At 41.1% G+C, this 14,454-nt stretch overlaps 1 long non-coding RNA gene across 1 annotated transcript in view; it reads right to left on the reverse strand.

Moving 5' to 3' along the window:
- Positions 1-560: 560 nt before the first annotated feature.
- Positions 561-14,454, reverse strand: part of LOC148149740 (uncharacterized) — a 40,980-nt gene continuing 27,086 nt past the window's right edge. Inside the window, exons 2-3 of the long non-coding RNA XR_015757410.1 lie at positions 2,474-2,539; positions 561-652 (exon numbers count right to left, since the gene is read on the reverse strand). This is a non-coding gene — a long non-coding RNA (uncharacterized LOC148149740). The remainder of the gene's footprint in view (positions 653-2,473; positions 2,540-14,454) is intronic.

The raw sequence follows: 14,454 nt of genomic DNA on the forward strand, positions 1-14,454 counted from the left end.
TTATATCCATCATAATTATTTTATTTCACCACAGTGATACTGCACATTAGTTCAATTCTAAAGGAGTTAAGCTTAAATGTACAACTTCAACAAAATATTCACACTGGTGCTGTACTTTTCCATTTTATGTTAGCTCCTATATTTGTGGCTCAGCGTTTAACATACTTTGAAACAGAATTTGTTCTTCCAGTAGACAACTGATGAACAGTATATTCATTTGTTGTCAGCAAACACTTGCTAACAAGCATGATTGTCCACCTAGGAAACACATGTCACTGGTCATGGGTTCTTCCATGACTGATGCATCCAATGCTAGAACCACATTTCTGACCACACATCCAGCAGATGTTTCTGGGAGGTGGAATTGGTCCTTGGCCTTGAAATTGTTGGTTTTCCTCTCACTGGTTCCTTTTCCACACTTCCTCTTGCCAATAGGAGTTTTAAAACAATTGTGTTCTTTCATACAGTGCTCCCTCCAAGACTGTTCCTTCTGAACGAGGTAAACAATTTGAAAGACACTTTAAGAATGCTTCAGTTGTTTTAGAGCACTTTGGGAGGTCCTAAACTTGTGAAAAGTGATCCATAAATGCAAGTTTTTTTTTTGTCTTTACTATATTAAATCTTGGCAGCTTCTATGCATTTTCAATAACATCTGCAATGGAAATTGACTGGCATTATCATAACATTGTAGATAAAATACAGCAACAATGCGAGTGATAACCAGCTAACTATAAATAGTTCCAAATAGTTAGCTAACAACAAAAATGACTACACAGAAATAGAATTAGGTTTTATTGTCAAGTGTACTCAAGTACAGAAGTACAGGAGTGTAATGAAAAATATACAAAGTTGCCAATCACTGGTGCCATCTTAGATACAAAAACCCAAATTTGAAAAAAGACAACCATCTAGATAGTGGGATTATGACCAGATTATATTGTAAAGTGTTGTTCTGAATATCATCTATTTAAAGATTCTGAGTTTTATCAATCAGATACTTCCCGTGTTGTATTTAAGATTTTGGCTGATAAGACCCTGAATTAATAGTAAGCAGAACAAATTTGTTAATGCTATTCACTAATTTCAAGGTACATAGAACTAAAAGCATATTTATTATCACTGTTCCTGTTGTTCATTTGTTTATATTATTTTCAGGATTACTATTATTCATTCTGAAATGATGAATGCAGAAATGAGCAAGTGGGTAAAAAGAATTTTGATTCAGTGACTTAAATTGGAAGTCAACTTACAATGATCACCTAAGAAAATGAAGGAGGACTGGAAAACTATTTCAATTTTACTTGTATCCTGTGTGCACATTGATGGCACTTATTCACCATCTCAAGTTACACCAAGAAAGAGATGGTGAGCCTTTTCATTGAAGCACTGTAGTTCAAGGTGATAGAGTCATAGTGTCATAGAGATGTACAGCATGGAAACAGACCCTTCCGTCCAACCCGTCCAACCCAATCTAGTCCCACCTGCCCAGCACCCGGCCCATATCCCTCCAAATCTTTCCTAGTCATATACCCATCTAGATGCGTTTTAAATGTTGCAATTGTACTAGCCTCTACCACTTCCCCTGGCAGCTCATTCCATACACGTACCACTCTCTGTGTGAAAAAGTTGCCCCGCAGGCTTCTTTTATATCTTTCTCCTCTCACCCTAAGCCTATGCCCTCTAGTTCTGGACTTCCCGACCTATCCATGCCCCTCATAATTTTGTAAACCTCTATAAGGTCAACTCTAAGATTTAAATCTAATGGCAATGGAGGAGGACTATAAATGTCCAAATTAGGATGCAGCATGGCTTAGAGGGGAAAATTGGTAGTGATGGTGTCCTTATGTACCTTTTATGCTGCTTTTATTCTGTAGCCAGCAACAGCATCCTGCACCCAGAGTACCCTATTGCAGAGGGAGTGGTCAATCAGGTTAAGTTCTGATCAAGATGAATGGTCTAGACAGTGATAGTGCTGAACGTCTTGAGTTGTCTTGCAGTTGCACCCATTTGGCAAATGGGCAACATAACATCACTTTTCTGGTTTGTATGTTATTGATGGTAAAGAACCTTTGAGGAGGCTAGTACCATTACAACATTTAAAAGACATCTGGGTGCGTACATGAGTAGGAAAGGTTTAGAGGGATATGGGCCAAATGCTGGAAAATGGAACTAGATTAATTTAGGATATCTGGTTAGCATGGATGAGTTGGACCAAAGGGTCTGTTTCTGTGCTGTACAGCTTTATGCCTCTATGAATCTATGAATCAGGAAATCACTTCTAACTGGTAATGGTACCTATAGCCATTTATTTGGCTGATTTTTCTTTGTCTGGTCACTAGTGACCCCCTCTCAAGTGTAATTAGTAGGTGATTCAGTAGTAGTAATTGTCAGCAATATCCAGACCAAGTAGGTATACTCTCTCTTATTGCAGATGACCATTGCCTGGCAGCTGCGAGACAAAAATGCTTCTTACCACTTAACAGCACAGGTCTGATATTGTTCATGTTTTGCTGCATTTGGGCATGGACCACTTCATTATCTGAGGAATCATAAACAGAAGTAAGAAACTTGCAAACATCAATGGACTTCCCTGCTTTTCACCAAATGAAAATGGAAAGGCCATTGAACCAACTGACGGCTTTTGACCTGAGAATCCTCCGGAATTCTTGAAGCCATATCTTACAGAATATATAGTTGGTCTCCAACAACCACAGTGACTACCTTTTGTTTGATGTGATCCCAGCCCTGGCAGCATTTTCCTCCCATTCACTGATGATTTCAGTTTACTGTAACTTATACTTTCAGATGCTGACTGGGCGTCAAGAACAGTCACTATCATCTTGTAACATTCAATCACTCTGTTTTTGATTATACGAGGCTGTGTCCAATTGATGTGCTTGAGTAGTTAAGGCTTGGTGTGAACTCAGAAAAAAGTAGAAAGATCTGGAAACCTGTGAGAATACATTTTGTGACTGCAGAGATATTTTAAAGCGTTATAAATAAAATGCTTACACATATAGAAACTAGTGTCATCTTTGCATAAATCTGAGATAAAACATATAAAACACATTTAGAAGGGAATCTAATCTAATCTAATCGAATCTAAACTCAGCTCATGTCTGTATTTGTCAACTCAATGAGAAGACACAATAAATTGGGAGCATGAGGTCATGCTGTGGGTTGGACATACTAAATTCCAAAGTATGAATATTTGTGCTATCAGTGTCACAGTTCTAGAAACAGCCATTTACTATTTTCAATAATCTATTTAGCAATGTTAATACACATCCCTGGAGCAAGTGGGACTTAAACCTGAGTCTCAGATGCTGGAGCACTGCCGCCGCACCACAAGAAGCCCTCACAAAACACCCTTGCACTGCATGTAAAGCCAAGGAAAAATATTCTCTCAATCTAAGCATTGCTGGTCGGTCACTGCCAAAAGAAATCAGGACAAAAGTGTTTTAGTCAAGAATCTTGACATCAATTGTTCAATACCAATGTCAATGCTATCAGTAACATTCAGCGCAACTGCTTCAACGTTCAATGATCTACTTCTCATAACTAATTCAGAGACTAACCCGGATATCTTCTGTTTTTAAACTTTCATCATTTTGGATTCACCTTTTATTTCTTCGCTGTGTTTAGTGTGTTATGTAACAATTTTTTTAACCATGTTTAGTAAATCATAAACTCACTCAGTTTGTTAATTCCAGAAAGCCTGGTTAAATTGGCTTCTTTTAATACATAAGTTAATTTGGGTCTTCAGGAAAGGTATCCAAAGGTAAGGGATCCCTTTAAAATTAACCTTGCTGTAGCTAACTGAGGTGTCAGGTAAATCTCCAAGGTGAGCCAGTTTATCCCCTGTCACCCAGGATCTTAACAATTTGTAATATCTCATCTGGAACTATAACAAATCAGCAAACCTCACCCGGGGACTGCTCGTAACAGAAATATAAATTAAAATATTTTTTAACAGTGAGAAAACTGTGGAAAAGCTAAGGAATTCAGGTGTCCATGTATGTCTTCAAAATGGCTTATGGCAATAATTGGCAGAACACGTTTGAGTAGTGACATGAGCTAATACTGTTCCTATATTCTGAGAATGTTGACCTTTACCAGAGAATCCCTACAACATGGAAACAGGCTATTCAGCCCAGTGAGTGCAGCACACCCCTCCCAAGAGCATTCCACCCAGACCCAATCCCATAACTCTGCATTTCCCATGGCGAATCCACCTAACTTACTTTTCTCTGCACAATACGGGCAATTCAGCATGGCCAGTCCATCTAACCTGCACATCTTCAGACTGTGGGAGGAAATCAGAGCACTTAGAGGAAACAATGCAGACACGGGGAGAATGTGCAAACTTCACACAGACAGTCACCGCAGCGTGGAATTGAACATAGGTCCCCTGTGAGGCAGCAGTGCTAACCACTGAGCAACCATGCCACTCTGTATTGCAAGGAAATTGGAATGTAAAATTGAAAAAGGAATGCTTCATACGTGCAGAGATTTCATCAGATTGCTTCCAGAGTACTGCATTCACTTTTGGACACATTACCTCAGAAAGTCATATTGGTCTTTATTCTCAAATATACCATGACTATACCAGGATATGGTTAAATTATGATGACATATCATATAAACTTAGTTTGCATTCCCTTAAGTTTTGTAGGCCGATTATTGATCAAATTGAAGTGTTTTGAATGTGAAATGGATAACTGTTCCTTCTGATGAATAACCTTAAACAAGATGGCATACCATAGAATTAGAATAAAGGTGTCAAAGCAGGTAATAATGTTTCACATAAAGACAGTTTAAATTGGAACTTTTTCCACACAAATGGCTGACGACATTGGGTCAATTCAATTCTCAAGACTACAATTGATAGTATTTTGTTGATTAAGGTATCCAGATCAAAGGCAGGTAAATGATGTTATTAATTTAACTTGATAGCAAAATAGGCAAATGTAGCTAAATGGCCTATTCCTATAATCAATGTAACTAAACCAATGAATTCCCTATCTCAGTCATTTTAGCAAGTTGTTCGATTGAGGAAAATATTAACTGGGGTTTTAATCAATCTTTTCTTAGAATCCAATTTCAATAGTTACTTGAACATATCTGACTGCTAAGCATACTCTTTTTATTGTTCCCATTTCTTTTAGGTTTGTGTTATGACTGATTTCTGAGCCAATTACATTCTTGAGAAAAGAAGTGAAAAGGGAAATTCTGCAATCAAATGATAAACACTGTTGGGTTCTCTCAAATCTTATTTAAATGAATTTTATTTTTTTCTAATATATTAATCGGTTTATCTAATTAAAATTTGATGAATATGTTTAAGGAGTCTTAGAAAGCTAACATAAATACATAAATGCAGGGATAGACATCAGTTTTAGCCATCTGCTTAGCATGTGAATAAAGACATACTTTTTCAAGATTCTAATCCAACACAAGCATTGACCACAAGAAAAGGATTCTGTACATTATTGGCGTGAGTGCTATTCTCATTCTTTCTTGTGGAAACAAGAAATGTAACTGATGAAGCATGGTTTCTATGTAATCTTTTAAATTTGAAGATGGCCCTGCAAGTAAGCTCAGAGTTTGTGTTCTGTGCTATGACTGTGAGCCAGCTGTGTCTCATTTGTTAGCGTACTTGCATCTGTGACTCAAGGTTCTCAGTTCAAGTCCCAGTACAGGACTTGAGCCCAAAAACAGATGCTCAGTTAGATATCAGAGAATGCAATGCTGCTAGAGGTGTTGTCAGATCAGGTGTTTAACTGAATCCACTTGTCCTTCCAAGTGGATGGAAAATATGCCATTGGATAATGTTGATGAAAAGCAGGGAAGCTACATCCAATGAATATTCATCCTTCAACTAATATCACCAAACAAGAGGGTCATTTTTCACATTGCTGTTTATGGGAGTTTGCTATGTGCAAATTTAACTGCCAGGTTTTCTTTATTCCCACAATGACTGCATTCCAAAATGTACTTAATTATCGATAAGTGTTTTGGGATATTCCTTTATTAGATTCCCTACAGAATGGAAATAGGCCATTTGACCCAACAAGTCCACACCAATCTTCCGAAAAGAAATCCACCCAGACCCATTTCCCTCTGACTAATGCACTTGGAGTCGTAGAGTCATATAGAGATGTACAGCATGGAAACAAACCTTACGGTCCAACTTGTCCATGTCGACCAGATATCCCAACCCAATTTAGTCCCACCTGCCAGCACCCGGCCCAAATCCCTCCAAACCCTTTCTATTCATATACTCATCCAGATGTCTTTTAAATGTTGCAATTGTATTAGTCTTCTCCACTTCCTCTGGCAGCCCATTCCACACACATACCACCCTCTGCGTGAAAGAGTTGCCCCTTAGATTCCTTTTATATTTTTCCCCTCTCACCCTAAACCTATGCCCTCTCGTTCAGGACTCCCTCACCCCAGGGAAAAGACCTTGTCTATTTACCCTATCCATGCCCCTCATGATTTTATAAACCTCTATAAGGTCACCCATCAGCCTTCAACACTCCACGGAAAACAGCTTCAGTCTGTTCAGCCTCTCCCTACAGCTCAAATCCTCCAACCCTGGTAACATCCTTCTAACTCTTTTCTGAACCTTTTCAAGTTTCAAAACATCCTTCCAATGTTCACTATTTTATCTACCTCTGACTCTACTATCAGCAATTTAACTTGGCCAATTCACCTAACCTACATATCTTTGGATTGTGGGAGGAAACCAAAGCATCCCCCAAAGGAAACCCATGCAGACACAGTGAGAATGTGCCAACACCACACAGCCAGTCACCTTGAGGCTGGAATTGAACCTGGGTCCCTGGCACTGTGAGGCTGCAGTGCTAACCACTGAGCTACTGTGATCATCAAAGGTGCTGTATAAGGTAAAGGTTTTGAAAGGGTTGGTATTGGATATTGTTTTGGGCTCCATCCAATTTGATGCCACACTATCTTGGATGGAGAATTGAGGAATCCATTTCCTGATTCAGATGGAGTCGGCCGTCTCATTACTGGCTTCTGAAATTATGACTAAGTAGCCCGTATAATTTGAATTATTACTATAATGAAATAAAATACATATTATTGTTAAGACAAGTGCCACTTCTTTTTAAAGGATCACCAGTGGTTCTTCCCTTACTATTGTTAATCCAACAGACCCAGACCTAGAGAAATGGGAGCCAGCACTGTACCCTAGCCACAAGCTGCAAGTGCTTGATGCAGAAAAAGCTGACAAGAGGCACTTCATAAAATGCAAGGTTTTTAAAATTTTACCATGGTTAACTTTCTCCTCCAATGAAGACTTCCATGTGCGCACCGGTTCAGATTGCAGAAGTGAAAATAAGACTTATTAAATGTAATTCCCAATTACCTTCACATCTCAAATCATGAATATAGTATTTTGTGTTCCTTATTACTGATTTATCCAATTTCACTATTGTAGACTTTTATGTTAGGTCTCTCTTCTTATTTTGTTCGAAGATGATTGAATAATTCCATTCCTGCTGATCAGGAACTGAACCTTTTTGACCTGTTTAAGTTAACTACTCAATTGCCTAACCTAGTTATCCATTTTAAGAATGGAAGCAAACTCTCTTTTATATCTTTTCCCTCTCACCCTAAACCTCTGCCCTCTAGTTCTGGTCTCCCGCACCTCAGGGAAAAGGCTTTGTCTATTTATCCTATCCATATGCCTCATGATTTTAAATCAATGATACAAATGTCTCAGCAAGGGGCCCAGCAATCACTTCCTTCGCTTCCCACAGACCTGATCAGGTCCTGGGGATTTATCCACTTGTATGCATTTCAAGACATCCAGCATTCCATCTCTGGAATGTGGACATTTTTCAAGATGTCACCATCCATTTCCCTACATTCTATCCTTTTCCACAGTAAACACTGATGCAAAATACTCGTTTAGTATTGCTCCCATCTCATGCATCTCGACACAAAGGCCGCTGTGCTGATCATTGAGGGGCCCTATTCTCTCCCTAGTCACCCTTTTGTCCTTAATGTATTTGTAAAAACCCTTTGGATTCTCCTTAACTCAATCTGCCAAAGCTATCTCACGTCCCCTTTTTTGCTCTCCTGATTTCCCTACTGTCTTGAAATGGTTAAAGGTGGATAAATCCCCAGGACCTGATCAGGTGTACCCGAGAACTCTGTGGGAAGCTAGACAAGTGATTGCTGGGCCTTTTGCTGAGATATTTGTATCTTCAATAGTCACAGGTGAGGTGCTGGAAGACTGGAGGTTGGCAAACGTGGTGCCACTGTTTAAGAAAGGCAGTAAAGACAAGCCAGGGAACTACAGACTAGTGAGCCTGACCTTGGTGGTGGGCAAGTTGTTGGAGGGAATCCTGAGGGACAGGATGTACATGTATTTGGAAAGGCAAGGACTGATTCGGGATAGTCAACATGGCTTTGTGTGTGGGAAAGCATGTCTCACAAACTTGATTGAGTTTTTTGAAGAAGTAACAAAGAAGATTGATGAGGGCAGAGCAGTAGATGTGATCTTTATGGACTTCAGTAAGGCGTTTGACAAAGTTCCCCATGGGAGACTGATTAGCAAGGTTAGATCTCATGGAATACAGGGAGAACTAGCCATTTGGATACAGAACTGGCTGAAAGGTAGAAGACAAAGGGTGGTGGTGGAGGGTTGTTTTTCAGACTGGAGGCCTGTGACCAGTGGAGTGCCACAAGGATCGGTGCTGGGCCCTCTACTTTTTGCCATTTACGTAAATGATTTGGATGCGAGCATAAGAGGTACAGTTAGTAAGTTTGCAGATGAGACCAAAATTGGAGGTGTAGTGGACAGCGAAGAGGGTTACCTCAGATTACAACAGGATCTGGACTAGATGGGCCAATGGGCTGAGAAGTGGCAGATGGAGTTTAATTCAGATACATGTGAGGTGCTGCATTTTGGGAAAGCAAATCTTAGCAAGACTTATACACTTAATGGTAAGGTCCTAGGGAGTGTTGCTAAACAAAGAGACCTTGGAGTGCAGGTTCATAGCTCCTTCAAAGTGGAGTTGCAGGTAGATAGGATAGTGAAGAAGGTGTTTGGTATGCTTTCCTTTATTCGTCAGAGTATTGAGTACAGGGGTTGGGAGGTCATGTTGCAGCTGTACAGGACATTGGTTAGGCCACTGTTGGAATATTGCGTGCAATTCTGGTCTCCTTCCTATCAGAAAGATGTTGTGAAACTTGAAAGGGTTCAGAAAAGATTTACAAGGATGTTGCCAAGGTTGAGGGTTTTGAGCTATAGGGAGAGGCTGAACAGGCTGGGGCTGTTTTCCTTGGAGCGTCGGAGGCTGAAGGGTGGCCTTATAGAGGTTTACAAAATTATGAGGGGCATGGATAGGATAAATAGACAAAGTCTTTTCCCTGGGGTCAGGGTGTCCAGAACTAGAGGGCATAGGTTTAGGGTGAGAGGGGAAAGAAAGAGACCTAAGGGACAACTTTTTCATGCAGAATGTGGTATGTGTATGGAATGAGCTGCCAGGGGATGTGGTGGAGGCAACATTTAAGAGGCATTTGGACGGGTATACGAATAGGAAGGGTTTGGAGGGATATGGGCTGGGTGCTGGCAGTTGGGACTAGATTGGGTTGGGATATCTGGTTGGCATGGACGGGTTGGACCAAAGGGTCTGTTTCCATGCTGTACATCTCTATGACTCTATGACTCTATTAAGATTTGAGAATTTAAGACCTCTGTTCAGTCATACTTGATATTTGGATATGAAGTGAATGTTTCCATTCAAGTAAAGGACTAGAGATCCTTTATATTATGTTGCTGTCTAATTAACATCACATTAAAGTTTACAAATAGCTTTTTTAGTGTTGTGGAATTCTCTTGCCACTTTATTGGGAATGATTGTGGTCCTAATAATAAGTTATCATATTGTATCCTCCAAATTTTCTAACCTACGCACTGTCAGAGTACAGATACATCCTACACCATTTGATCGCCAATGTTTCCGGGAGTTATTTTTTTTTACTGATATGAAATTAAAAATTCCAGATCGGTCAAATGCTTCCATTTCATTTTTGGCATTGCTGACTTTAACCATAGTCCTATGCCACAAGTGGACCAATTTTATGTGGTCACCTTGTGTATCCGCTTTAGCATGTGTGATTCATAGTTACCAGGATGTACTCACCCATCTGTCGAAGAGATGAATGGTTCTGTCAATTTGGCACAAAGCCATTTTGAGGCCAGTGACTCAACTCACAAGACAATTGATGTCATTTCTTCCTCTTCGTGCTATGTCGATTGCATGTCCACCTCCTGCAGCCTGGTTTCTTCTGACATTGCCAAGTGCCTAAACCCCAGAAGGAATGCATAATCTCAAGTCCCTGTTTCAGCCTCCAGATCCTGTAATCATAGTTAGTCAGGATTCCTGGAGCTGGCTTTTATACTGAGGGTGGGGACCTCAGATTAAATTTGAAGGCATGTCTTATCTTTGGGGCTTAGCTGGCTCAGCCCATTTTTAGTTTTATTTAGTAGAAGGTATGAATTCTACTCATCATCAAGAAGACATCCCTCCTCTAATAGCTCTGCCCCCCCCCCCACACTGTCATGGTTCAACAATAGCCATTGCTGCTGCTGAATATTCAAATAAGCCTGAGGTCTCATTGGAGTCAAACTGACAGGTGCCCAGTAGGGAGATATGTTGGATAGAATGGGGAAGGGGATGTGATGCAGTTGACATTGGAAAGCAGTACTGAGGGAGGAGTGGGCCTCTGAGTGACAGACTATTTTTGGGAAGGATCAACTCTTAGCCCTCTCCTCTGCCCCAACCCCAACTCCCCTTTCATGTCGGATTAAACCTATTTTGCGCAGACCTCTCCTGCCGCAGATTATTTCATGGCATTTGTGGGTACAGGCCCTGAATTAGGCAATAATTTCCCACTTAAGAGCCTTCATTGGGAAGTGAGTACACAACCACTCACACCACCATGGCCACCCGGAATATCATGGAGAAGTGGGTGAGCCAGTGATATCACTCCTCTCTATTTCCACCAGGTAGGCCACTGATATCACTCCTCTCTATTTCCACCTGTAGTTTACATATAATATCCAGCTCATGGACTGAATGATAGTATTGGTAAAGGAGCAAAGGTACAGGACAACAAGACTTCCATGTGCTAGCATACATTACAATGGCTGCTTTTTAACATGATGCGGTCAAATGAATTTTTTCCTCAGATGAGAATCATGTAATCTTGTGATACCCTAAAAGCATGAAATTATTCTTATAGGGATTCATTTATAGAGTCTATAACCTTATCATATGTTTATTGACCAAACGAGGACACTGACCCTTTCTCAGCTTTGCTCCATAGGATTAGGGGGGCCCACTCACAGGCACAATCGTTCATGTACCTTACACTGCTGCATGAGATTGATTTTCTCCTGATTTTCCAACTATTGCATCCCTCAGTATTTACACCATTTGGCCAACTGCACTTTCACATCAGTCTCAAAGAAATTAACTGTGTGCATTTTCCTCTCACCGGACAATGCAGTTCAGCTCTCTTAGCTCACACTTTAAATGCCTAAGGGCTTTTGAAAATAGATGCAGCGTTGTTCTAAACCTTTCCTGAAGTTTTCTGTCTCCTCTGACCACCTCCAGTGAGTCTCCCACTCTTATCCTAGCCATCATTCTTCAAGTAAAATGAGAGTACCTCCTGGGGATTCAGTCTCCACTAGTTGTGGCGGACACATGTCTGTCTACATTGCACTGGTGTTCCAGTTCTGAAGGAAGGTCATTGAAAGGCCACACCTGGAGTACTGTGTGCAGTTTTAGTCTCCTTACTTGAGAAAGGATGTACTGGCACTGGAGGGAGTGCAGAGGAGGTTCACCAGGTTGATTCCAGAGTTGAGGTGGTTGGCTTATGAGGAAAGACTCAGTAAACTGGGGTTATATTCATTGGAATTTAGAAGAATGGTAGGGAATCTTACAGAAATCTAAGAAATTATGAAGTCAATAGATAAGATAAATGTTGAGAGGAAGTTTCGACTGGCGGGTGAAACTACGACAAGAGGGCATAGCCTCAAAATAAGGGCGAACAGACATAGGACTGAATTGAGAAGGAACTTCTTCACCCAGATGATTGTAAATCTATGGAACTCACTACCCAGTGAAGTAGTTGATGCTAGTTCAGTCAATGTTTTTAAAGCTAAGATGGATTTTTTTTTGAACAATGAAGGAATTCAGGATACGGTGAGAGGGCGGGTAAGTGGAGCTGAGGGCATGAAAAGATCAGCCATGATTTTATTGAATGGCGGAGCAGGCTCGAAGGGCCAGATGATCTATTCCTGCTCCTAGTTCTTTTATGTTCCTATGAACCTAAAACATTAACTCTGATTTCTCTCCACAGATACTTATCAGACCTGCTGAGCTTTTTCCAGCAATTTCTGTTTTGTTTCTTCCCTCATGCTTCTGGCTAGGTGTCAAATCAGTGTCAAATTGTCTGTTTTGTTTATTCTCTGGTGGGCCAGCATCTAATACCTAACTCTAGTTGTCTTTGTTTGTCTGAATGTGTAGGTCCAGGGGCGGGGGCGGGAGTGGGAATGCTGATTGGGCTGCTCCTGTTCCTATGGTTTAAGAGCAACAATATCATATTGAATCGTAGAGTTCTTTTGGTTGTTTGCATGATTCAACGTAGAGAGGTAAAAGGATTCCTGATGAAGGGCTTTTGCCCGAAACGTCGATTTTGCCTGTCCTCGGATGCTGCCTGAATTGCTGTGCTCTTCCAGCACCACTGATCCAGAATCAACTTAGAGAGGACCAAGTCATGGTCCACACTAGCACCAGCGACATAGGTAGGAAGAGAGATGGGGATTTAAAGCAGAAATTCAGGGAGCTAGAGCGGAAGCTTAGAGTTAGAATAAACAGAGTTGTTGCCTTTGGTTTGTTGCCCATGCCAAGTGCTAGCAAGGTGAGGTACAGGGAGAGAGGGAATTGAACACGTGGCTACAAGAATGGTGCAGGAGGGTGGGTTTTAGATTCCTGGATAATTGGGGCTCATTCTGGGTTAGGTGGGACCACTGCAAACAGGATGGTCTTCACCTGAACCAGAGGGGTACCAAAATCCTGGGGGGAATATTTGCTAATGCTCTACAGGTGGGTTTAAACTAATTCAGCAGGGGAATAGGAACCAAACTTGTCGTTCAAGTATACGGTAGGTTCAGAGTAGTGATGTCAGAACTAATATTTCAAATCGCAAGAAGGCACCAACAAGCAAGAGGTTGGTTTGAAGTGTGTATACTTCAACGGCAGGAGCATCCAGACTAAGGTGGGTGAACTTGCAGCATGGGTTGGTACCGGGATTTCAATGTTGTTGCCATTTCAGAGACATGGGTAGAGCAGGGACAGGAATGATTATAGCAGGTTCCTGATTTAGATGCTTCAGTAAGAACAGAGAAAATGATAAAAGATGGGGTGGTGTGGCACTGTTAGTCGAGGATAGTATTATGGTTGCAGAAAGAACGTTTGAGGACTCCTCTACTGAGGTAATATGGGCTGACATTAGAAACAGGGAAGGAGAGGTTACCCGGTTGGGAGTTTTCTATCGGCCTTCAAATAGTTCCAGAGATGTAGAGGATGGTTTAGCAAAGATGATCGTCAATAGGAGCGAGAGTGACAGGGTAGTTGTTTTTGGGGTCTTTAACTTCCCAAATATTGACTGGGAATACTATAGTTCAACTACTTTAGATGGGTCAGTTTTTGTCCAATGCGTGCAAGAAGGTTTCCTGACACAGTATGTAGACAGGCCAACAAGGGGTGAGACCACATTGGATTTGGTACTGGGTAATGAACCTGGCCAGATGTTAGCTTTGGAGATAGGTGAGCACTTTGGTGATAGTGACCACAATTTGGTTATGTTTATTTTAGTGATGGAAAGGGATAGGTATATACCGCAGGACAGAAGTTATAGCTGGGGGAAAGGCAAGTATGATGCAATCAGGCAAAATTTAGGATGCATAGGATGGGGAAGGAAACTGCAGGGGATGGGTATAGTAGAAATGTGGAGCTTATTCAGGGACCAGCTACTGTGGGTCCTTGATAAGTATGTACCAGTCAGGCAGGGAAGATGTTGTTGAGTGTGGGAGCTGTGGTTAACTAAGAAAGTTGAATTTCTTGTCAAGAGGAAGAAGAAGGCTTATGTTAGGATGAGATGTGATGGCTCAATTCGAGCGCTTGAGAGTTACGAATTAGCCAGGAAAGACCTAAAGAGACAGCTAAGAAGAGCCAGGAGGAGACATAAGTCATTGGCAGATAGGATCAAGGAAAACCCTTAGGTTTTCTATCGGCATATCAGGAATAAAAGAATGATTAGAGTAGGATTAGGACCAATCAAGCACAGTAGTGGGAAGTTGTGCGTGGAGTCAGAGGAGATAGGGGAAGTGCTAAATGAATACGT

This window comes from Chiloscyllium plagiosum, unplaced genomic scaffold (genome assembly GCF_037043375.1).
Source record: "Chiloscyllium plagiosum isolate Xiang-an unplaced genomic scaffold, Cpla_swu_hap1 HiC_scaffold_6, whole genome shotgun sequence".
NCBI classification, from domain to species: domain Eukaryota; kingdom Metazoa; phylum Chordata; class Chondrichthyes; order Orectolobiformes; family Hemiscylliidae; genus Chiloscyllium; species Chiloscyllium plagiosum.